Source organism: Bemisia tabaci, chromosome 10, assembly GCF_918797505.1.
Source record: "Bemisia tabaci chromosome 10, PGI_BMITA_v3".
In the NCBI taxonomy this organism is placed as follows: Eukaryota; Metazoa; Arthropoda; class Insecta; order Hemiptera; family Aleyrodidae; genus Bemisia; species Bemisia tabaci.
The window spans coordinates 41,919,669-41,946,124 of NC_092802.1; the positions used below are offsets into that span (position 1 = coordinate 41,919,669).

The following is a 26,456-nucleotide window of genomic DNA, read 5'->3' on the forward strand; positions in this document are numbered from 1 at the left end:
CAGTGTCCATTTTCCATGTTCGCAACACTCTTAATCATTCATTTAAATCTGTTAGAAATATCGATTTTAGGTGCCACCAAAAATCGATTGCTTGACATGCATTTAACAGGGTTGCCATAGAATTTATAACATGAAATTCTCTGACATTTCCTTGAATTCCCTGACAATTGAAGATCTGACGGATGGTTCAGAAGGCATAATTGAAATCAGTTTTCAGGTAGAATTTGTTGATCGAAACCTCAAATCCATTCTAGAGAGCAAATGAAGGTGATTTAACTAATTTTCTCTGACATTTCCCGGTTTTCCCTGACTTTTTAAAATTCCCTGATATTCCCCGGTTTTCCCTGACTGTGGCAACCCTGAATTCATGGGGCACTAAAAAATTTGATTAAAATTCTGTTATGTGGGAAGAAATTAAAAATTCAAGGGGGAACACGTAAGGGTTCAAATAAAAGACAAAAGGAAATTCAAGGAGATAGAGGGGAACACTGCACACATTCAGGGAAAAAAGAAAAAATGAAAGTGAGACGAGGAGCATCACCTGTGTAGCGCGGTAATAAAAGCTGTAAACTATAACTATCACCGAGCTATTCCGATTCTGTGGAGAGAATTCTACAGCTACACAATGACTGAAGTTGGTTGCGCAGCAGAATGGGTAGCGCAGTGAACCGAGTCCGGGTTCGAGGTTCGAGCCCCGCTTCGAGATTCCAGACGAGATAGTAAGGATATTAATAGCTGAATCGGCGCCAGTCATGAAAAAGCGCAAATCGAGAGTTGCAACTTTAATGAGATTCAAAATTCCAAGGAAGAAGATGAAGACGAAGAAAAAGAAACGGAAGATGAGGGGGAAAGAAAAACGTAAATGGACGAGGAAGAAAATGACAGAGAAAGGAATTTCCTCATCTATTTTTCCCTCTCCTCAATATTTTTCCTCTTCTTCTTTTTACCATCTGCTCTCCTTATTCTTTCTTCATCATCTTGTTTTTCTTCTTCTTTCTTCTCTTCTTCTTCTGGTTTTCTTCTCTTTCTCCTCTCTCCTTTGTCTCCTTCATCTTTGCCTTCGTTAACTCTTTCCTCTTCTTCTACTTCCCTTTCTTCTTTCTCTTAATTCCTCTTCCTATTTTACCTTTTCCTCCTCTACCTCTTCGTCTCCTCCCTCCTCTTTATTTTCCTCTTCCTTTTTTCCTCCTTTCTCCTTTACGAAAACCTGATTTTCCGACTCAACTGGACACAAATCGCCCTGGAGACCAGAAAAATTAATTCTTCGTGGCTCCCTTTCCTTGGACGGTCACAGTCCCAGTTGCGTGAGGCGATGTGTGATGAATCGATGTACCTGCTATTTAAACCTACAGAGAAGGATCGATTATCAGGGTGTTCGAAACCAACACCTTCATAATCGATTTTTCACCATTGCTAAAGGTAGGAAAATATCGAAAGATGACAATTCAATAAAGATAGCGTGAGGAAAAAGTGACTCATACTCCATCGAAAAGTTGCCAGGTTGTGCCATTAAACAAGGGTATTTGATGAGGGTTTGAATGGGGAATAATGATGAATCAAGCAAGAATGTTCCATCGCGAAAATTCGCGACCTATCTTTGACCGGGAGGAAAAGCTATCGTCGAAAGTTCCGAGTTCAAGTTGGAATCTTGACGTTTCCCGCTCCAGAGGCGTGCGATACATCGATTAATAATCTACCATTTAAATCTACGGAAAAGTATCGATAGACAAGGGGCTTGCAACCAACACCTGCATAATCGATTCTTTCGCTTAGTTTCAAATGGTATGGGGACATATAGACTATCGATCATGCACGCCTTCGCCGCTGAACACGCGTGATTGTGACTCGTGATTCGAATGAACGCGTTTATGCTAAAAGCAACTATGTTACGCGCAAACCCTATGAAAGTAGTTCCTTTTGGAATGAATACTGCGACGTGTGTGAATATTGGAGCATTAAAAGCCAAAAGCGTTCGACTCGAGAGTGATACACGAAATTCACGTGGACTGCACTTACTTCTCGACTGCCATTCTGCCGTCCTAAGGGAAAACGCTGTATGAGCATTCAAGAGTTGCCAAATTTCCCCGGATAAAACCTATATTTGTGAGGTAAGTTTTGCATATTACTCTTTGAAATTTTCTGATATTTTGGATACAATTGCGAAAAAGATCGTTAGAAAAATTTGAACAAAATATTCATAATTTTTGCGGTAAATTCGTGATTTTCCGATGAGAATTGGCAGCGCCTTCTGACTCATACGACGTTCTTCCGTAACACGGCAGCATTGCACAATTTTACAGCTCTTTTCGAGGCGTCTGTGTCTCGATGCATTCTCCGATATCTTCCCCGCTCGGATCTATTCTTAGTGCTGCAGGTGCAGTGACTGTCGAGCACTTGAAAATCATTGTCGATCCTCGGAACAGTGACATTGCACTTCATAGTTTCCCTTTTATTTCTGTCCATCGTGTCTATAATTCGTCCGTATGCTCATCTTCTGACATTTCCCTGATTTTCCTGACACATTCTGGTGAAATTCACCTAACAATTGAGGATATGCCAGATACTTAAAAAGACATAATTTGAAATAATTTTCGGGCAAAATTTGTTGTTCGAAACGTCAAACCTATTCCAGAGAGGAAATAAAGATGACTTGAAAATTTTTCCCTGACATACCAGTTTTCACTGACATTCCTGGTTTTCCCGGTATTCCCTGACTGAATTTAGAAGATGAAATTCCCTGAAATTTCCCTGACACAGTTTGATGAAATTCCTTCACAATTGAAGTTATGCCAGATGGTTAACAAGACATCATTGAAATAGTTTTCAGGTAAAATGTGTTCGAAACGCCGAATCCATTCTGGACAGCAAATGAAGGTGACCTAACAATGTTTCCCGATGACATTTCAGGTTTTCCCTGACTTTAAAAATTCCCTGACATTTCCCGGTATTCCCTGACTGTGGCAACCCTGCGTGCATTCCGGCTGGGTCAATTTTTCGCCTGTGTGCATAACCCTCTTTGCGCGTCAAACGATGGCAGGAAGCGCCTGCAAAACTGTGGGAATACTTCAAGCATCGCGTCTTCTCCCCGATCTTCAGTGTCGCTCTCGGCTCCTGAGTCTTGACTCGCGAATCGCGTTCTAGCGAATTTGCAACACTGTCTTTCCTCCATTTAAACCTGTGGAAATGTATCGATCCTTGGAGGGGCCAGGTGTTCCGACAAGAATCGATTACTTAGCGTAGGTTTAAATGGAGAAAATCCGGTGTTGCAAAATTGCTGGATCCACCTCTGAATATCCATTGTTCAAGGCCGCAGCCTAAGCTATTTTTCCACTGCCTACGCAGTTCGCGAACGACCAATCGGTCGTTGGTTCGTGAATATTCTGATTCCTTGGGAAGAAAAAGTCGGAGAAATGGAAGAAGAGAGAAGGAAGATGAGGGGACGAGGAGAAAGGGGGAAGAGGAGAAAATGAGTGAGAAGGAGGAGGAGAGAAAGGGAATGAGGAAAAAGACAATGCGGGAACAGATGGAGAGGAAGAAAGAAAGAGGGATAAAGGGAAAAGGGAAGAAAGAGAGAACGGGAGAGAGAAGTGGAGATTAAGGAAGAGAGTCATAAAAAGAGTTGGTTCCAACTTACAGGGCTGCCAAAGTGGATGAATCACCTACAGTAATTATAATGCTACACTCACCTGCAACAAAAAAAAATCAGACATTAGTAAAACATACATACACAATTTTCAGGGTAATACAGATGAGAAGCGAATCCGTGCATTCGAATGGAGGAAAAGGTGTTGCAAACTTTCAAGAATCGCCACTCTGCCGTGATAAGGAAAAACGCCGTATTAACCTTCAGGCGTTGCCAAATTTCCTTTGGTAAACCATGCATTTTTGAGAAAATTTCACTGGAAGAAAAAACACATTGGATCTAAAGTCCAGACCCTTGAAAACATTGACAAGAAAAAATACTCTTGATTCAATCAGACTTTTGCTTAAATCAAAAGGAAATCCGCTCAAATTAAGAGGCTTGGTTCTTGATTTAAGCAAAAATCCGATTGAATCAAGAGTATTTTTTCTTGTCGATGTTTTTAAGAGTCTGGACTCTAGATCCAATGTGTTTTTTACCAGAGTTGTAAACATTCTTCTTCCAATTTTTCAGAAAAGTTTGTTCGCAATCTTACCCACAGTTCTCGAAAATTTCTCGGAAAAATACTCATAACTTTTCTCAAAAATAAACATTTTATCGAAGGAAATTGGGCAACTCCCGAATGTTCATGGGGCGTTTTTCTTTAGCACGGCAGCCTTGCCTCCGAATCCAACTTAGACCTCAACCGATTACATTGTCGTTACATTGATTGTTAGAGCGGAGTCTCTAAAATATATTGTCTTTGGGAGGAATTGAGGTAACGTGAACTGCAGTCGGGCAGATTTCGATGAAATCCGTCAAATTTCGGCGGAATGCGCGGCGCGGCATGACGTCATCGGTACACGCGTGCGATTCAACGGTGCTCGAAAACGCAATTCGAATTTCAAAGCGTTGACAAGGCACGCTCGCGTTATTTCAGCACAGTCACCGGCACCCAATCCGCTGGTCAACGAAACGAAATCGGACACGTTTATGCAAAAAGGAACTATGTTCCGACCAAACCCTATGCATATAGTTCCCTTTAGCATAAATACGTCCGATTGAATTGTATTTTGGTGCTCATGATTGTATTGTGATCGGTTTGCACTCTTTTCCGGTGTCGTGAGTTACCGTAAGAATCATTTCACGCGTCAGTGCCGAATTTATGAATTTTGTTTTTCCTGCCGTGAGATTAATTTAGACATCCGGTCATGAGTGGTCCCAAGAGGGGGCGCTATGAAGCGGAACAGGGACCCAGAGAGGAGATCCGCGAAATTTTTTGAACATTCAGAGTCTCCTTTGAGGAATTTTAAGTGTACATAGGTTTCTGTCCCTTGGGTTATTAAAAACAACGGAAAATTGAAGAAATAAATTCACAAGTTCTCTCATTCACTTGGGTCAGCAGTGATCGGGCTAGAAACAACATCCCTTACTTAATCTGATCAGGGTTAAAGTCAAACAAAAAACCGCAGAAAGTTTTTTGAGATACTTACAGTTTCTGACAGACTTAAGTATACGTAGCGAATTGGACAAAACCGATAAAAGATACAAATTACACGGAGAGTAAATTATACATAAAGGATTCTTGGGACGAGATGATCGCCCTGAAGTAATGCTGAGGTAGGAAAATACTAGAATTTTCCACTGCGAGTTAATCTCTTTTGTCTCCTGCGCATAACCCTTTCGACTAAAACAGTGACTGGTCCAATAACGCGCAAATTTCTTAATCGCTTTTTAACGACAACTTGTCGCTCGAGACGTCACTACTGCATTCTCCGAGATTCTCACAGAATTTATTAAACAATCGATCTCTCGCAGGCAAATAGTCATTTTGTGTCAGATATTCTTACTAAGATTGCAATTCCAGGGTGTCTGCTAAAACAGGCTGGCCAAAAATCAGTACTTTTACAGTACTTTTTCGGTACATTCCCAAGATTTTCAGTACCTCCTCAACGGTAAAAATTCAGTACTTGTTCAGTACCTCAAATTGACGAAATTCAAAAAATTTCAAAAATTTGAATTTCTCGCTCTAATTGCGATAAAAATGACCAAAAAAAAAAATGAAAAAAATTCCGGACCTTCTTGCGGAATTTCCGCACTTTTTCAGTACTTCCGGACCGCGCTTGAAAAATCAGCAATATTTTCGGACTTGTAGACACCCTGACCACTTAAAAAAAGAGGGGGGAGGGCATGTTCAAATCAAAGCAAGCCGTCTGCTTTCTTCCTTACTATTTTACTACTATTGATTTTAGTACTTCGGTGGAGAGTGCTGTTGTGAGGAACAAAGCACTGCAACGGCGCAGTAAGAGCGGGTGACACAATGACATATGCGCCGACTGTGCCACTGCTCTGGTCGGGGGTTAATGGTCTCTGCGTCGATAATCAACGTACGACGAGCGATTTCTGCATCGTTCCCGCGTTTTACGAATCCGCAGTTGGAGATTGGATCCGCGCTCCCGACGTTGAAAATTCCGCCTCGTCGGCAGTGCTGCGCTTGGCTCCGAGCCAACAAAACGTGTACTACAACAAGGGAATCGTTGTGATATCCTAACAAAGTACCTATTCGAATCGAGTCTCGCAAATTAAACTCCCGTCTTACCAGGGTCCGTGTCTATTTGTACTGAAACAGACTGGCCAAGAATCAGTATTTTTTCAGCACGGTCCCAAGAAATTCAGTACCTCCTCGACAGAAAAATTCAGTAATTTTTCAGTACCTTCATTTGACGAAATTCGAAAACTTTTAAACATTCGAATCTCTCGCTCAAATTACGACAAAAAAGACAAAAAATGAAAAAAATTCCGTGCCTTTTAACGGAATATCCGCACTTTTTCAGTACTTCCGGAGCGCCCTTGAAAAATCAGTACTACTTCTGGACTCTCCGGAAATTCCGGACTTGTAGACACCCCGCTTTTGCACCGTAAGCAAGATAGCAAAGTAGGGTCTCTGGAAAAGATTGTCCCTGGCTACCTCCAAGTGGCGAAATTCGACGAATTTAGAAAATTTGAATCTCCCGCTCAAATTGCGGCAAAAAAATGAAAAGAGTCCGGACCACTTTGCGGAATTCTGTAGTCTTTCAGTACTTCCGGACCGCCCCTAAAAATCAGTACTATTTCCGGACTTGTAGACACCCTGCTTACGGAAAAGAGCCGTAATTGCATCTGTGGTGAGCCATGGTTGGCACATACTCTTTTATGTCTCGAACTCATCCTAGAATGCACTTACAGCTCTTTTTCGTAACGTATCGTTCGGTTCGTAGCAAAAGGACATAACCTCAAACTAAACTTTCAGGATTTAAGTTGAAAAAGCTGAAAATGAGAACATATCTAACAATTTCACTTTTAACCCTTTGTGACCTGAAAATCAGGGGGGCGTGGAAAAATTTTTTTTTTTGTGTTTTCTTACTCTTTGGGGCCTAAATAATGGAAAACATATTTTTTAAAATTTTTTTTCCTATTTATTATGTGAGAAACGAGCATGTCCATTAGAAAGGACAACAGAACCAGAACCACATATAGCCATAAATTTCAGAAGTCAATTTTTTTTACTTTTTTGCATATAAAAGAGAAGAAATAGTGAGAAGATGCAAAAGTAAACTTACAGAAAGCATGCAGCTTGGAGAAAAATGCTCAAAATGACATATTTGCCTTTCTTGATTTTCACGGTTGGTGGTCGCGTTCGGTCTCTTCTCACTTACACTGTGTCCCCAGCAACTCAAATATATCACGATCTTGCAAAGCCATAATTCTTGGTGCCTACACTTGAAATTTTCAGAACATGTTTATGGGTGTATTAAGAAGGCATTTAGAGCTCAAAACCTTTCGAGGTCGATTTTTAAAAGAGTTTAATACGCGATTGAACGGACCTCTGCACGCAGGTAAACACATGAAATTAGCGAACTAACAGGTTAGGAGGGAAAAATGTGTTGTTGTCCCTGGAAAGAACTCTCATTGGTTGATTGAAATCCCCTCTTACAAGTGCCGAAATCAGTGATGCAAAGGAAATAACAAAAAAATATTGACAAAATCCATGTTGGTTATTCACCTGATGTCCATTCTAATGGACATACATTAAATGCTGTTTTCTGAGAAAACTAAACATTGTTATTAATTGGTTTTATTTTTTACAGACCTCCTAACTCATCCTTCTGATGGAAACATGTTTTTTTCCGTCCAAAAGCAGGTGTAAAGGACTGAAAAAAAATAAAAACCCGACCAAGTCCGCACTCAAGGTATTTTTCCTAAGTTGGCGACTTTGAATATTTATTAGTTCCATCTAATATCGCCAGATAGCGGTGAAAAAAATGTTTTTGGATAGATCTGATGTCTATTGAGGTGTACAAACAAGATAAATGGTCAAAGAATTAATATAGCGGCCAGGAAAAATAAAAGAAGATTTGTCCACTGAGAAGGACACCGGGTCACAAAGGGTTAATTGCCTTTTAGTTCTCATGGGAATCGAAAATCTATCACAATTTTTTTTTTTTTTTTTTTTTTTTTTGAGTGATCGAAAAAACCCGTTCCCTCTGATTACTGAATTGACTTTGAGGCTGTGCTTACGTGTTGAACCAATCGATATCGATACAATCTCACCTGTTTCGATGTATCGAATACGATTTATATGTAAGACCTCGGTAACACCCGAGCTCATGTAATTCTTCCTGGGAAGAATAATTGCGTATCTGGGCGGGCGATGACGGCAACGGCGCATCAGCTGAGCCGACTCGATTTCGCACACGGGGACTAAGGCTCCAGGGGGCCGGGGGACACGGGGGGCACGCAAGGAGGGGGAGCAGAGGGGGGAACTGTGTCAATGTCAAACGCGAAGGAACGAGTCACCGCCGCGGGAGCCCGGTCCACGCTCAGCGTAGCCGTATTTCGCCCCCCCCCCCCCCCCCCCGCCCCCCAAAACTCTCGCGGTTGCCGGATCCTGGTGCAATGCACGCGATAATTATAATTTTTATGCGCAGTATTTGCAATTTTAAAAGATGTACTTGACTACCTATTTTTTTAAATCATTTTTTTTAAAATTATTTACATGTATATTTTGTATTTTCTTTTATCGCTTCGTCTATCAATTAGACGTATTCATGCTAAAAGGAACTATGCTCCACGCAAATCCTACGACATAGCTCCTTTTAGCATAAATATGTCCAATTAATGCAACAACCAGCCCGCAGAAGAGGATTTTTGGAAGAAATCTAAAATTCCAATGAAGAGAGCAGGAAAGAGCAGGAAAATGGCTCGATACTATTGGTTAAAACGAGCGTTGGGGACTAAGGGGAGAAATGAAGGGCCAACTGGAAGGTCCCTCGTGGTTTGTCGTTAATCAGTCCCATCACGTAGCTCCTACGCCCGGCAACCCCCACCCCCCCCCTTCCCCGTAACAACCAAGACCAACAGGATAGCTCAATTTTCCCTTCATCACCTTCGTCTATAGCATTTTTGTTCATCCTCTGTTAATTTATTTTTTTTTTTTTTTTTTTTTTTTTGTTTTTTTTTTTGTAGCCTTTTCCCCAAATTAAGTTGTTATTTTACTTTGTAAATTTTGGGCGATTAAGTTGTTTTTCATTTTGTTTATAGCTTCGTCCATAAATAGCAATAGCCAGGCTGCTACGAAGCGACCTCAGCTCCTGTGCGCATTGCAACCACCCGTTCCAACAAAAAGGACGGCTGGATTTTCTCTCCGTCGCCTTGGTCTATCGCTTTGTCTATAGTAAATATCAAGAATCACCCCGGGGAGAATCGAGGGATTATCGGGGAGTGCGGCAACGCTGGCCGGCAGATGCAAAGCCATCGCGATCCACGAGTCGGAGCCAAGTGGAGCTTCCGCGATGCCCGGTGCAGCACGCGCGGGCGGTTGCGCCAAGCCCCCCCCCCCCCCCATCGCCCCTCCCCAACGGGGGGGGGGGTTGCGTGGGAGGGAGAAGGGGAGCAAAGGAACCTGCTCCTCGAGCGAGTGGAGCTGGTGCGAGCAGCGAGCAGGAACAGGAGCCGTGTGACGTCACGACTCGCGCGCGCGCCTGCGTTGCCGTCAGCGGACGACCTTCCGAACCCGGGTCCATGAAAATGGAAAATCGCGGGGCTGTAGTATTATCCACTCGACTTTTCCACCGCTCGGATTCGCCTCACGAAGGAGCTTGAGTCCCTTATTACTTAGATTCATTTCTGATTAGGTTCAGTTTCACGATCAAATTGAGACACCAAACTGAAGCTCCGATTGGTGGAAAAAGACCTGAGGTAAGGATGCCACCAATGAGAGGCAGGGTTGAACGCGTGAAATGAAATATATGAAAGATTGGAAATTTCCGTGAAAAATTTCACGAAATTTAACGAGACTGTGAAAAATTTCATATTTTTCAGGGGTTAGAGTATGTAACCCGCGCTCAATAACACAAAAATAGAAGACAGTCACAATTTTTACGTTTTGCGAAACATGAAAAGGAGCTGGTATTTTTCCATATTTTTCACAAATTTCTGAAATTTCATGATATATTTCACGTGAAATTTCAAAATTGTATTTTTCACGAAAAGTTGCAACCCTGATGAGAGGCCCAATTTGATGGCTCAATTTGACCGTGTAACTAACTGAACCATGAGGTTCCCGTATTTTAGGCATTCACAGTGTGGCAAACAGGAATAGATTACAGTTTCACCAATTGCAGAGATTATAAACTGGAATGGACCGGGTCATTTGGGGATGCGGCAAGGAACAAATGGAATGAGAGAGGGAACGGAGATAGGAACTCGGGAATGGGTTGATCAAAGATTACAAAAAACGTTCAATTTGTGTAATCTTTAATCCCGTTCGTGACATGAATAGCATTCTACCAGCCACCACTTAATTTAACATTTTACAATTATGATTTATATTTTTAATTATTGTATATTGTAATTCCTGCTGTTCCTTGAATTGTGCCATAGCTCCAATAATGGGGCTTTAATGTGCGAAAATAAAATAAATAAATAACATCCATGAGCCGCGTTGTCTTAACTCTCACTATAAAGGGGGACTCGAGTGGGAGCCAGGAGCCTTCATCAATCACGTAACGCGCTACGGGGAATCGGGGATCCAGGGGCTGTGATACAACTATTCGTCCTTGAGGGATGTGCGTGATGTATGCACACGCAATTGCAGGCGCTACGGTTTTCAATCGTAACTCCTGCTCTATCTCTCAGCCGATTCTTCGGCGCACACATTAGCGGATCCAGCAAATTGGCATCATTGTTTTTTCCCTATTTAGGCCTATGGAAATGTGTCGATTCTTGTAAGGGCCGAGTGCTCAGACATGAATCGATTATTTAACAGGTTTAAATGGAGGAAATCCGGTGTTGTCAAATTGCTGGATCCGCTTCTGGACGCGTATTCAAATGTTCGATTTCAAAAGTGTTCCTGGTGTTCAATTTATCTTGCCAATGAAGGCTCATCTATTATTATGATGATTTGAAGAAACAAATATGCCCTTCTTCTTCAAGAGGCCAATAATGGCGACTCGGGTGCAATAACATAACCCTTAATAACATTAGATAATTAAAATTTTCGCAATATTGAAAACGATACGGCTCTAAACGGCAGAAGAAAAGGTTCTCAAAGTCTGCAACAACTCCCCTGATTTTCAGTGAAATTTTTCATTCCCTGCTGATTTCCGGTTTTCCCGGTGCAAGGTTTCTACGTTATTTCGACTTTCAAATTGCTTGTGGTTTTATTTCCCTGATAGGTGGCATAAAATACCTCTTTACAACTCATTCCTCACAAAGATGTGACACAATCACTCTATCGAGGTTCCGATTGCTGACGACTTAGGAAGGCTACCTATTTCTCTATTCTACCTATTTACCTATTCTCTTCTTTTACTCTCTTTCTCTTTTTCTTTTACCTATTCTACCTATTTCTACCAATTTCCTCTCTAACTTCACTACCACACAACTCTATTCTGAGAAAACTTTGGGCTGAATAATGTTCAAAAAGATAAACTTTCCACTGGAAAAACAACAGGGATTCCATGATTTCTTCATTTCCCAATTCCCTGATTTTCCCTAAATATTTTTGCTCTTCCTCTAACATTTTTGAATTCCCTGACCTTTGATCATGTTTACTTGGATTTCTCCCTCTTCGACGACACTGATATCTTTGAAACGTTGCTCGGAAATTTTCTATACAGCCTGACTCTGGAAAAAGCCAAAATTCCTAGTTCAACGTCACATTCCCTCGGTTTCCTTGGGTTTTCCTGGTAGCAGATACTCTGAGTCCTATGCACCATGATATAGGGTTTGTATCCGTCAAAGGCAAATAGTCAAATCAGGCATTTTGTCAAATGCCTAGGCAAATAGTCAAATATTCTTATTTAGGCTGAAATTTTGATTTTTCACCCTGATTATACCCTGGTAAAAATTGGCGACAAGAGCAGCGTTTCAAAATACCATAGGAATTCTTATAGCCGGCTAAAGAAGGCTGCAGAAAATCATATAGCTGGCTGTAGAATGCGGAGAAAATCATACGGCCGGGCTATGCGAAGCGATAAAAAATTATGCAGCCGGGCTATAGTTCCTATCGCCGGGCTTTACACTTTATCGCCTGGCTGTTGCTTTTTCGTCATCGATTATAAAAGGCTGTAAGAAATTGTGTAGAAATTCGTGTGCTTTGGAAATCATTAAGTTTGATACGGAACCACCTTAATATTTACAAAACACACATTATATTTTCCTTCAATACAAATTTTTTTTCATCAATTAAAATGAGAACAATGATGGATGTGCAAACATTTCAAAATCATTAGTTGAATAACGCTGACTCCGCCAGATTAAATATTGGAGCCTAACACAAAGCGGAGCGGTGACGCACTGGCGCCTACAAACCTAACAGGAATACTTCACGCATTGCGCAACGCGTGAAGTATCCCAGTTAGGTTTGTAGGCGCCAATGCGCGTTCCGCGCTGGCTGCCCGCCTGCCGCACCGCAGCGTGCCACGGCGCTTGAAGCAACTATTTCACACCAGACGTATTGCACAGTATCATACGAAACTGAAGGCGCTCTAAAATATTAGGAATGACAGGCATCCATCAAAAGTACGGAGCTTTCCTTGCAAAATAAAGCAAGATACTACGGCCCAAAAAGAGAGCAGTAGTCCAAAAACTCACTAAATCCTAGCATCCTTTATAAGTAACGTTTAGCATACACTTTATCGCCTGGCTGTTGCTTAGTCGCCATCGGCTATAAAAGGCTATAAGAAATCGTGTAGCCGTCTGTAGAAGCTATTGGAAATCTTCCAGTCCGCTGTAGGTCTATGGTATTTTGGAACACAGATTCTATTGCCAATTTTTACCAGGGTAGACAAAATAATTCGTAGCTCCTGTGAGAAAGAATTCTCTGTAAAAACATGCAGCATACAATAGTATTTTAAACGATTCAAGATCCCGAATGCACATATATCATGAAACTTTCAGCACGTCATATAACATAGAAGTTTTAAAATTTTAGCATTTTTTTAAAAATGTACGAGAGGCATTTGAAAAGGAAAAACAAGGAGAGTTCGCGGATTTGAAGAGTTATTCTTCCTAAAATATTGAAAACCCGTAAAATCTTCGCCATATTACAGAATTCCGTAAATTGTCAAAAATTGACTACCGGCCAAGGCACTTAGTAAAATGCGAGATTTGACTAATTGGATTGCTTTTTGCAAAAAGGAACCAAGAGCATTCCAACGTTGCTGGGATTGTGCAACTTACAATCTTTGCAATAAAATTACTTTAATTATGAAAAAAATTAAATTTACCGAGGTAATTTCCGTCGTGAATTTATAGTTTATTGGGAATAAAGATAAAATCTGTTTAGATAATCAGTTTACATTTGCGGGGTAAGAATGATAGCACAATCTTAGCTACATTGGAATGATCTTGCTTCCTTTTTGCAAAATGATCCAATTGCCTTCGACATATGGATTGCATTTTGCAAAAAGGAACCACTAGCATTGCAATGATGCTAAGATTGTGCAACTTCATCCTTTGCAATAAAATTGCGGAAATTGTGAAAAACTATGAAATTTAGATGGTAATTTTTGTCTTAAATTTACAGTTTTTAGCGAGTAAAATAGAAACTATTAAGGGATAATCGGGTTTTTCCTCCAAGACAAAAGAAGTGGTTCCTTTTTGCAAAATGCAATCCATATCGAAATCTGGGGATTTTTCCTTCCCGGCCGGAGATACCGCTTCTCCGTTCCCGACAGATGTTTCCCGACTCGGGCCGCGTAAACATAGTCGGCCGCGGTTCCGTTGACCCCGGGGCCCAGGTGGGGGGGGGGGGGATAAATTGCGCCCCCCCCATGCCCCCTGCTGCCCCCTCCCCCGGGTATCCCACTCGCTGGAGCTCGGTTGGCGACATTCGTCACCTCCACATCGATCGCAGAACCCGACCGCCTCCTCTTTTTCATTTCATTGCGCTTCGTTTCGACGACGCGACGCGCAGTGGATCGAGTCGGACAAAATCTGGAAACTTTAAAAGCTTATAACTCCATTCATACAGAATTTTGAGATTTTTCAGGGTTGCCGCACAAGTTAAAAAATGAAATTCCCGACATTTCCTCCATTTCCCGGTTACATTTCGGTAAAATTCCCTGAAAGTATCCCCTAAAGTATCGCGACGCGTCGCCGGCGATAATACGCGGAATTTTTAACTTGGGTTTTTAGCTTCGGTTTTTTGTTTTTGTTTTCGTTGTTAATTTTTTTAAAAATTACCTGATGATGGCTTCTGCTGAAGCCGAAATGGCCATCGTTTAAATAGTGACAACCGAAATTTGCACCGGGCGAAAAAGAAAGAAAGTAAGTGACCATAGTTCCCGATAAAGAAAATAAAGAAGTAGTAATTCCCTGAAAATTGAAAATATACGAGATGGTTGAAAAGACATAATTTCAAATAGTTTTCGCTCAAAATTTATTGTTTGAAACGTCAAATCTAGTCTAGAAAGCAAGTAAAGGAGACTTGACGATTTTTCTCTGACACTTTCAACATTTTCGTCATTTTCCCTGACATTTCCCGGTTTTCCTGGTATTCCCTGACTGTGGCAACCTTGATTTTAAAAGTGGTTCCATCAGTTTCCTCGTAAAATTTTCATCTAAAATCACCCTTTGAAAATTAAAATGTGACGGATTAACCATCGAAATTTGCAGTTGTAGTAAAAAATTTCATGTCCGACCTCTCTAATTGACTCGATCCATTGTGCGACGCACCGACAGCTTGTCACTTGCTGACAACGGATTGCCTCCTTCGGGGGTCCAGTCTTTCATTTATCTTCGCAGTGGGTCGATTATTAACATTGATAGACAGAGCTATAGACAAAGAAGACAAAAAGAATGTGGAAGGATCCTGTTGGTGAAATCGGGTGATTGCAATGGACAAAGGAGGCAGGTAATAGACTAACTAACGGCAACCAACAAGAGACCCTTTAGTTAGTCCATCATTTTCTACCTTAGCCTATAAGAACCACTCATCTCAACCAATAGGATCGCTTCATACTCCCTATGTCTTCTTTGTCTATGAATCTCAATAATCAGCCCGCAGCTATTCCTTCGTGTGTGAGAACCTTTCCAACCAAGCAGCCCATGTGAACGGGCCTTGTGTGATACGGGACTAAGGACTGAAAAAAGCCAGAAAATATCAGGGATGCCTGAGAAAGTTCAGGGGAAACAAGAGACGACAAAGAGAGCGGAGGGATGTCAGAAAATACAGGGAAATATGTAAGGAGGAGCAGGGAAATGTCACGGAAGACACCTGCCGTGCTCAGGGAAAACGCCGTATGAACATTCGAGAGTTGCCAACTTTCCCCGAAAAAAAACCGTGTATTTTTGAGGAGGAATGTTATCATGTTTTTCCTTGAAATTTTCTGATATTGTGGATCGAATTGCGAGCAAAATATAGTCAACAAAATTTGAAGAAAATATTTTTAATTTTCCCAGTTAATCTTTTTGTATTGAAGAAAATCTGACAACGTCCAAAAGCTCATACGGCGTTCGTCCCGAGGACGGAAGACAAGAGATGAACATTCGAGAGTTGCCAACTTTCCCCGGAAAAACATGTATTTTGGAGGAACGTTATCTTATTTTTCCTTGAAATTTTCAGTTTTTGTCGATCGTATTGCGAGCAAAAAAATTGCCTAAAAAATTTGAAGAGAAGATTTTAAGTTTTCCCAATTAATTCGTTTTTTACTGAAGAAAATCTGACAACGTCCAAAATTTCATACGGCGTTCGTCCCGAAGACGGGAGACGAGAAGTCTCACAAATCCGACTTACTTTTCCGATCCAGAACGAAACGTCACGAGATCATCTCGACGCGACGGGGAAACCGTCAAAAGTTGGAAACGATCGACACTTGGAAAGTTCGTCGACGCGACGCAACACAACGGGCAACGGGGGACGCACGTGCGTAAAGCGACGCAACACAACACAAAACACACGGGGGCACACACAACTTGCGAGAACTTTCTCTCTCGGGAGACGTGGAGTTTAGACACGACTGAGACGCGACAGGCGAAAACAAAGCACTGACGACGCGATGATCGCGCCGAGTCGGGCCTGGAGTCGTCATTCCGAAAGAGATAGCCCCGAAACGCTGACGCGCGCGAGAGAGACGCCAGACGCGCGAGCCTCTGTTTATACCCGTGCGTAAATCTAAATACTGCGTAATTATTCGCCAGGGATTGTGTTTACCGAATTTTGCCCGGTCGCGACGTAAATCAGTCGCCAAGCCACCGGAACATAAGGGAGGGATGAGTCGCCGGTGAGTGAGAATGAAGAGAAGAGGACGGTGAAGGGAACGAGAGCAGGATGAGGGCTCCTTAATAAAATGCCTAACGCTTTTTGGATTTTGCCACCCCACTTAACGCTCCCGCAACGTGGGTCTCCAGCCTTTGACACGTGGAGTCAAAAGCCGTGGCGTGGCCATCTCCTCGAGGCCTCTCACCCAGGGGTGTTACGTATTTTGTGAACGGTCTTTCGGGAAACAGATGAGAGGAAAATGAAGGAGACGTAGGGGGGAACAGGCAATACAAGGAAAACAGATGGATGAAAGGAAGAAAAGAAGATGAGAAGGCTCGGAAGGAGTGTAATGAAGGTAGTGGTAGTGGTAGTAGCAGTCGTAAGTAGTAGTAGTAGTAGTAGTAGTAGTAGTAGTAGTAGTAGTAGTAGTAGTAGTAGTAGTAGTAGTAGTAGTAGTAGTAGTAGTAGTAGTAGTGGTAGTGGTAGTAGTGCCTTAGGAACTTCGGTTTTTCACGCCTCAAGGAAAACAAGAGATAGAAAAGAAGCGATTAAGAAGGAATAATGAAAGAGAGAAAACAATGAGGATGAAAAGAGGAGAGAGGAAAAACTACGAAAGGGAGAAAAATTAAGGAAACATTAGAATAAAAAAGATTGGAAAAATTAAGAAAAAATTAAGAAAGGATGGGAAAAATAAAGAAGAAGATGAAGGAGAAGAGATGGGAAAAAGAAAAATTATAGAGAAAAGAAAGAACGGAAAAGGACTACAAAAAAGAGAAAATTAAGAAAAAAAGGAGGATGAGACGGGAAAGGGAACAAGAAAAGAAGAAGATAAAGAAAATGAGAGTAAAAACGAAGTAAATAGAAGCGCAGATATCCTTATGTATACATACTGCGTAAAACTAGTGGGATAGTGTTTACGTCGCCGGATTTATGCCTGCTCCAGCGTTTATTGCGAAATATGGCGAAGTCGCGAAAACTGAGATGAGTCCGTAGGCTTGGAGGATGGAGGTGGGGGGGGGGGGGTGTTTGTGGGAGGGGGATTGTAAATGCGTAAAAAACTGCGGTCCGAAAGTGGGTCGTTGGAGGAGCGAACTGGTCGTGGTTCAAGGTAAAGCACCTGCACAGGGAGAGTAGTGCCATGCACGAGCCGCTCCCTGATTGGTCCGTTCGTACCGGGCTATTCATCCGGCTCTAAGGACCAATGTCAACAAAATCGATCACAGATCACGAGGAATTTGTGGTATCCAGTAGGAAATGAATGTTGTTGAGGACCTAAGACATAGAATCACCTTAATGTTCCCCCTAATTTTTTCCTGGCTGCACGGGTTCGGGTTGATCACTGAACCAGATTCAACTTTTCATCGAAGAAGTTATCTGGTCTAATTGCGGGATGAAAAATTCAATATATTCCGATTGTGATTGAGAGCGCACATTCCGCGAGATAACTGGGCTCGAAATCTGCGACGCAACAAATCCCGAAATAGAATTTGCAAAACTTGAGAGGTCGACGCACGAGGAAGAATTGTCTTGAAACTTGAAAGCTGATTAAGCTCGGAAGAGATAACTTCGCTCGCATCCTTGATTTGTTAAATATCCCGAGAAAAATGCAGCACTTGACCGAGTTATAGTAGTGTACGACTAAACACGGTGACAATAGCGTTATGTGAAAGGCTTGTATTTTCATCGAATTATTACGCACAACACGCTGAAATAATCCAAAATTGAATTGGGAATCGGATTTATGAAATTTTAAATTGGTACCAAGTCAATTTAAGCGCCCCGGGAGGAAGGGTAGAGGAGGGACAACCTAGAGCTAATATATAAATGTGGGTTTTTCGACGAATAGAGAACTTTTCGTTTTCTGGTTGCCTATAACGTAAAATTGGACTTATTTACGCTAAAAGGAACTATGTTACACGCAAACCCTATGTACATAGTTCCTTTTGGCATAAACACGTAAAATTGAAGGCGAATATAGGATGGACGATCCCGACACTAGTGACAGGTCCAAATCCAGAACGACCCACCATTTCAGAAGTTTCTTGGCCTCCTAAATGCACTCCCAATATTTTTAAAAAATGTCAAAATTTCATGAAATCAACTTTACAGCTACATGTTGCCACAAATTTAGAGAATGAAATTTCCTGACATTTCCCTGATTTTCCTGACATATTTTGGTTAAATTTCCTGACAATTGAATATGTGACGGATGGTTAAGAAGACATAATTAAAAACAGTTTTCAGGCAAAATTCGTTGCTCGAAACCTCAAACCATACGTACATATGAACCGCGTTAAACAGAAAGGAACCAAGCCACATCAGCTATTGCCAAATTTGATTGGGCAATTTAATTTTTTACATAGAAACAGTTGTGCAGATTTTCTTGTGAATTTCAGTGAATTTTCTCTATGGTACGAAGCAAATTCCCTAAAATTTGCAAAGAAATCCGAACAAACGTTCTCTCGTAAAAACTTTAATTGCCCAGCTAAACTTGGCAATAGCTGATGTGGCTTGGTTCCTTTCTATTAAACTCGGTCCATATATGTACTATGCATAAGAGTCGCTCTCACAGCGCTCTCTGGCGCTCTACGACGCCTTACCGCCGCAAAACTCGGTCCTCCCACAAGTCATGAGGGAGTTGGCACTCCCTCATCTCATCCATAACCACCATCCCAAACCCATTATAGAAAAACAAATGAAGGTAGTTGCACAAATTTTCCCTGGCATCTTCGTTATTTTCATAGACGTTTCCCAGTTTTTCTTGATTTTTTAAAATCCCATGACATTTCCCAGTTTTCCCGGTATTCCCTGACCGTGGCAGCCCTCACTTGAAAAAATAGAATTTCGCGAATATTTGCACGAAACTTCCCATCTTCGGTCGTTGAGAATCTTGAGTAGGGCTCCGAGTAGCTTCCAACTCGAGCCTGTCGCAAGAGCGAGATGTTTCCGCTCCTCGCAAAATCAAACCGAGCTTCGAAGGGACGCGAGGCCGCACGGGTGAGGGTGGAGGGGGGGGGGTGCGGTCCGTGACATCACGCGGGGGAGGGGGGAGGGTGCGTGACGTCACGAGCGCGCCCGCACGCGCAACGGCGGTGACGCCACGGGCACGGGCTCGCGGCAGGGATCGCTGACCCGACCCTGACCTAGAGAGGGGACGGGGGACGGGGGTGGGTGGAGGTGGGGGCTGGGGGGCAGGGGGGCCTCGAAATCACCCGGGTTGAGCTTGAGCGGCCAACACCACGGCTTCGCTCCTGTCCTCGGCAAGAGCCATCTATTCTTCTCCCTGTTTTACTCTCATCTTCTATTTTTCTTCTCCTTATTTTCGGTTCTCTTGTCCTCCTTCTTTTTCTCTTCTTTCCTTGATCAGGGTTGCCACAAAATTTAGAAAATGAAAGCCCTGACATTTCTCCGATTTCCCGGACACACATTGAAACAACAGGAAAAAAATACATGATACTTAAATGAGCTTATAAATTAAGTATGACTTATTGGATGAAAAATGGTAGTGAAATATTATATCGCTTTTTCATTTACTGTAGATTTTTTCCTTTTTTTCTTCTTCTTTTTAAGAATACTTAACAAAATTATTTTTATGACGTATTTGTGAAGCCAATGTGCATGTACAGAAGAATTAATTATTATCATTATTATTTGAGTAAAATTCCCTCACGATTGCACGCATTTCTGCCAAACGGAACTATGCGCAATATGACGTGAGCCCTGTTACGCATATTTTATTCATATTCACCTAGTGCAAAGGAAATAGAATAAAAGAAAAGAAAATGGAAGAAAAAAAGAGCACGAAAAAAATAGAAAATGAAGGAGGAAAATGGGAGAACGAAAATATGGAAAAAGAGGAGGAGGTCAGTACAGTATATACACCGCATAATTTCGCCTCGAGAGGCCATGCATTCGAAACTAAATGTAGATGCACCCAGATTTAGCAGAGGGTCAAGTACCATGAACTCACAATACGGGACTTTTTTTCCTGTTCCAATTCTCACCATCTTTGGGCGCATCTCAAATCACAAATAGCACTGGAACGTGAAGAAAACGAGACGAGGATCAAACGAAGATTATTTCTAAAAAGATTAAAAATAAGAAAAAGAAGAGGAGAGGAAGAAGAGAAGAAGAAGAAGAAGAAGAAGAAGAAGAAGAAGAAGAAGAAGAAGAAAAGATAATTGTATTTAAACATTTTATCCGGATTTGGTGAATTTGCTCTGCTTCGAACAACAAGTAAACGTATTTAAATCAAAAGAGCGTATCTCCATTTTGATGCGGGACCATAAACCTATGAGAGTGCATGTGTGACAGGGTTCATGTCACAATGGAGATAGTTCCTTTTGATCCAAATTCGTCCAAATGACGCTCCGATCAAAAGGTGGGCCCGAATTTCGAAAGAGACAAAGGTGAGGGCACCCAAATACCCACTGATATCACAGCTTTTGATTAGACAATCCACCGAGTGTGTACTTTTTCTTATCTGTTTGTGTTTATCCCGCTGATACCACACGTTTGTGTCCCACACCAACACGGACACCCTGCTCTCCCACATTTGTGTTTGTGAGGGCGTGTAAGTGAGGGGGGAGGGGTAAATCGGAGGATACATATTTTAGCGGCGCAAATACCGATTATACAGGTTGTCTACAAGAATTTCATTTTGAATTTTCCGGATATTTTCCTGCTTTTTCTGATATTTTCAATGAAATTTCCTAATTTTTTGCGAGAGTAAATAGAAACTGGTTGCTTTTAAAAACAACCAAACTTGAAGGTTGAAGTCAAACTTTTGAAGAATGGTTGAAATACTTGGAATTGCCTCATCCATGGCAGATTTTTCTGAAATTTTCCCGATTTTTCCTAATGACACTCAATTTCCTTATATTTTCCGGTTGTTTTCTATGACTGTAGGCACCCTGCATGTTTAGTAATAAAATGTACACGATCATTTCCCTTTAAAATTCTTGTACGATTTTTGGTAGCAAAACAAAAGCACTTTGCTGTTCGTTACAGGAATTTCGTCTCAGGTAAAGAAGGAGATGCACTATTTTCACATCACCGTATTGCGTTACTTTCCTCCGACTGAAAGTGATCCAAATGACCCCCGATGAGGTTTGAAGTTAAAAGTTTATCCAAAAAAGAAAATTCTGTCTTCCAAATGATACCAATACTGGTGATTGCCAGTGGCGTGAATGATCGATTATCGATATTTCCCCATTTGAAGCTGAGGTAAAGAATCGATTATTGAGGTGTTTGCTGAGAGCACACTGTTGATCGATTCTTTTCCATAGGTTTAAATGGCAGATCAATCGATAGATCGCAAAGCACGCCACGCCACTCATATAATGGCCCACTTCCCACAGCCCGCTCACTACCAGCATCACAGGCGTAATTGATTCTTACAGATCGCAGATCCGTCCCAATTAAAGATCAGTAGATATTCTCCCCAAGTTGGCAGAATCCCCTTTAAATCCGTTATATATAATCGATCCTTGGTGCGGTAGCATGCCTCGATACATCGATTGTTTCACATGTGTTAAGATGGGCGAAGGGCAGTACTGCCAACTTGAGAGAATCATCGGGGTGATTTACATAACTATCGAGCGCTATATGCAAACGTTATGGTTATGTACTCACGTGGACTGATAAACGGTCGCACACTTAATAGAATCCTAGATTGAGGGCTTCTATGCCACTTACCTGGAACAAACAGAAAAAATTCGAAATTAGAGGGGAAGTATAATTTTTGATTTATGATGATTTTATTAAAAGAGCATTGAATGAATTCGGAAATTAATTGATGAATGGCGTTGGCTTTTCAACTTCTGAGTGGAATACATTGATTATTGATATCCAGTCGCGATTCTTGAAAGTTGGCAAGACTCTCTTTCCTCCTGAATGTATGTAAAAAAATCGATTCTTAGTGAGGCAGCTTGCCTCGCCTAGAATCGATATTTTAAATGGATTTAAATGGTGGAAAAACAGTGCTACCAACCTGAAAAATAGCCACTGTTGATATCGACAGTTGCGGAACAGGGAATTTTTGCGCTTGCTCAAGTGCGAACCTACGCAACCCTCCTTTTTTCCATCCAACCCTTTATTGGGGGGGGGGGGGGGGGTTACTTCCATAAATATGTGAGAATGCTTTCGAAAAAATGAACAGCATCTCTTCTAAAAACAGTAAAAAATTCCTTTTGAGAAAGGAAAAAAAAATTGTATTAGGTAGGTAAGTTTTGAGGGGTGGAATTGGCTTATGAGTGAATGGGGATTTCTTGTGGTGCGAAAAAAGAAGGAGGAATATAAAAGTACAAATTTTCCCCTTGAAATTGAAAAAATAGTGAAATCCAAAAGAATAATAGTGAGAAAATACATCAAAACGTGAAAAATTAGTAACAAAAGATATAGAGAATAAAAAAAAGAAAAAATTTCTTTTGTATCATAATTGACTAAAAAAGAATTTTTGTTGAAGATGGGAGGATTTTTTGTTGAAGAAGCTAGGATCCCTGTAGGGAGCTGGCTTGGGCGGTGCTGCCATTTCCCGGAATCTTCTGAATCCCCGGAATTTTCAGCTATTTTCGGAATTCCCTCGAACTTTGCGGTTTTTTTGCCAGTTTGGCCATTTATTTGATCAAAATGGGCTTTTTGATCAAATTTGAACGATCTTCGGAATTTTTCCACGGAATTTTTGAAAAAATCGGAATTTTTCTAGGAACTTTGGCAAATCGGAATATGTTTCCGGAAATGGGAATTATTTCGGAATGTTTTGATGCAATAAAATGGCAGCACTGGGCTTGGGGGACGAAGGCATGAAGTAGGGCAGTTGAGCGGAGCGCGAAGGTTGTGTCGGGAAAGCCTTTGCGCCTCCCCTCCCGTCCCGTCCCCCCGATCCTCCCCCTCTTGTGCATCCCCCCTCTCGTCCCTGTCGTGAGTCCCATGATTCGGGGATGATGAGGATGCACCATGACGAACCGAGGCGGGGGACGGAGCATTCCAAACTGAGCCAACTTGGGGGTTTCCCACTTCACCCCCCGCACCACCCCGCTCCTAAATCCCCCCCTTCCCCGCTGTAACTCCCGCAAACTTTTCCCGTCCTTCTCATTCATCCTCGGCATCCACCTGCCTTTGAGGAATCCCTCTTTCCCCTCATACTTCCTTTCAGTCCCGGATATTTTTCCAGATTCCGGCCACTTGGACTGATTTAATTTCATAATTATAGAAGGCTGTTTATCCTTTCTCACATGAGCGACCCATGATCGATAATGCCCATTCCATGGTCCTTGGTCCAAGTCCAGGTCTCACAGGAAGGTAAATAATAACAGGGATAAAAAAGAGCAAGGAAAGGAAAGAGAAGGAGGAAAGGAAAAAGAAGACGGAGATGAAGACGAAACAGAGGACGACAAAGAGGAAGAAGAAGAATGAAAAGACAAAGAGGAAGAAGAAGAAGACGAAGAAGACGAAGGAGACGGGGAGGAGACGAAGAAAAGAAGAAGAAGAAGAAGGAGGAGGAGACGAAGAAAAGGAAGAAGGAGGACGAAGACGAAGAAGAAGACGACGGAGAAGAAGAAAAGGAAGACGACGAAGAGGAAGAAGAAGGAATGAGAAGACAAAGAGGAAGAAGTAGACGAAAAAGACAAAGAAGAAAAATGAGGAAGACGACACAGAGCAGACGTAAAGACGAAGACGAGGAAGAAGAAAATAAAAGAAGAAGAAAAGTAAACTTTGAAAACTTTCAACCCGTTGTTTCCATTCGGGCCGATCCCCCTCCCCCTCCTCAAATTATGACGTAGCGGATTCGTATTTCCGTTCACGCTGTGACGCGCAACGCACGCACGCGCTCGCGAGAGAGAAAGTGCGCGATAACCGTTGCCGATAAACTTTTTTGTTTGGGGAAACAAAGCCGCATCGTTGCTAGATGGGGCTGAAAAATCGGCACTTTTTTCCGTTTCAACCGATGTATATCCCCATTTAATTGCACAGCTTGGCGACAGCTTGCAAAGCCGACCGAGGCAGGAGCAGGAGCCTTCGAGGAGAACAAAGAGGTATATTGCCGTGCTAACGAAAAACGCCGTATGAGCCTTTAGGCGTTGCCAGATTTACTTCGATGAAAACCGAATTTTCTTGGAAAATTGCGAAAATTTTTCTTCAAATTTTTCAGATAATTTTGTCCGCAATTTGATCTGAAATATCTGAAAATTTCAAGGAGGAATATGAATGACTTTCCTTAAAAATACATGTTTTACCTAGAGAAATTTGGCAACTCTCGAATGTTCATACGGCGTTCTTCCTTAGCACGGCACAATAAGCCGCCGACCCAAAGTCCAGTTCCAGTCCACCGTAACTTAACTATCAACGTTACATCTGAAGGAAGGGGGGGGGGGAGGCGCCCTGGGTGAGGAAATGCGTTTACGCGTGTCGTAGCCACCATGTAATTGGACTACATTTTGCAATGAGAAACCACCATCTCTGCCTTAATAATTTCGAGACAACATATCTGCAGTCACGGGCCTCAGAGCTGTAACTCCATTTCCAGACTCGAGAAATCGTACGGAAACCATGCGATGTCTGCGTTGCCTGGAGAATATTTTGCGCTGACAATGAGAGACGTATGGCAATAGTTTCCTTATGTAGATGGGTGCTTTCATGCATAAGCCAGAAATTATAGTGGTGCTTTCAAACGAAGTGTAGTCAATGTGTCAAGGAGAGCAGTTTTTGGGTAAAAGAAAAAAATGAACTTCCGAGACAATAACTAAACGAGAGTCCGGTTCAGATTTGAAACATCAAGAAAAATACGGAAAAATCGTTGGGATTGTTTGGAAAAATCGTTGGAAAATCGACGGAGTCGTTTGAAAAATTAGGATATTTCATTGAAACGTCAGGGTAGGATCGGAAGATACGACAAATGGGTGGTGCTTATAAATTAACGTCTTGTTATTTCTATCTAATTAAACTTGAATAGAACAGGAAAATATTTGTTTGAGGCGATGAGAGTGGAGCGTCACCGTTTGATTTGCTCGTGTGTCTAACCTTGCGTGACATAATATGATGAGTGCATCGATAGTAATGAGTGCATAGATAGTGATAATTGCATTAGCCAATGAACACGATCTGCGAGGACGGTGGACGGCGAGGGGCTTAAGTAGCAACGGCGCATCAACGATCAATAAAACGTTTAGCTACCGGTTGAACGCCCCCGCCCCCCAATGCTTGCCCACATCCAATCCAATCCACGATTTCATGCTTCCACGATAAAATAAAATCACACCGCAACTAAAAGAATTTTAGAAAATGGGCTCAGCACACCCGAAAACATTTCAAAAATTAAAAACAAAAACAAAAGATCAATGTTACAAAATAAGATAAAAAAATAAAACAAAATAGAATGAAAAAACGAGGGGAAAATAATTAAAAATTGATGAAAAAAATTGAAATGAAAAACAAGAAATGATAAAAAAAAATGATAAAAAAAATAAAATGAAAAGATAAATAAAATAAAGAACGAATAAATAAGACGAAAATATTAATGAGATGAAAAAGTAAATAAATAATATAAAAAAAATAGGATGAAAAAAAATTAAAATGAAGCTTTCGTAATCAAAACTGCAAGTGCCTAAAGTGTTATTTGCCAAAATAAATTCATTTCCTTAACACGACCAGTACATTCTTCTCAGCCCAGGAAAAAAACTGTTGAGAAGACGATTCATCTACTTATGAAACTTTTGATTTTCTCAGTAATGCCATTAGGATATTTTTTCCCCTTTATTTCGTTCGTGTTCTTGGAAAATAAAGTCAGGCATCTTCACTTAAAAAGAAAATTTAAAGAAGAGGAAAAAAACCTGCTTTCTTCTGATTGGCGTTTCATGAGAGAAACTCCGGAATGACGGTTCTATAAAAAAATAAACCCACAAAATCTCGAAGAATCGTGTTAATTGGGTAAATGTATACTTTTTTATCTCATTTTATTTTATTTCATTGCACAAGTCGGCTAATTTATTGACCTAATTAAATTGGAAACCGGTAACAAAATAGAGACTTAGAGATTGAAATGAGGAACGGAAAACGCAAAAAAAAAAGATGAAAAAAACATAGAATTCAATT

The 26,456-nt window shown here is 41.4% G+C and overlaps 1 protein-coding gene across 12 annotated transcripts in view; it reads right to left on the reverse strand.

Annotated features, from left to right (window-relative positions):
• The window catches only part of TP53INP (Tumor protein p53 inducible nuclear protein), an 83,606-nt gene that overhangs the window by 20,659 nt on the left and 36,491 nt on the right, over positions 1–26,456 (reverse strand). For 2 of the 12 annotated variants that reach the window (XM_019043774.2, XM_072305348.1), the window contains 2 exons: positions 21,999–22,061; positions 3,635–3,686 (listed from right to left, as the gene is read on the reverse strand). The exons of 3 other annotated variants lie outside the window; for them this stretch is intronic. The gene's annotated coding sequence lies outside the window, so the exon portion shown is untranslated. Of the gene's footprint in view, positions 1–541; positions 1,208–3,634; positions 3,687–15,899; positions 16,300–21,998; positions 22,062–26,456 lie in introns of those variants that run through there. 7 more of the 12 variants (XM_072305344.1, XM_072305349.1, XM_072305345.1 and 4 more) reach the window with 5 other exon arrangements.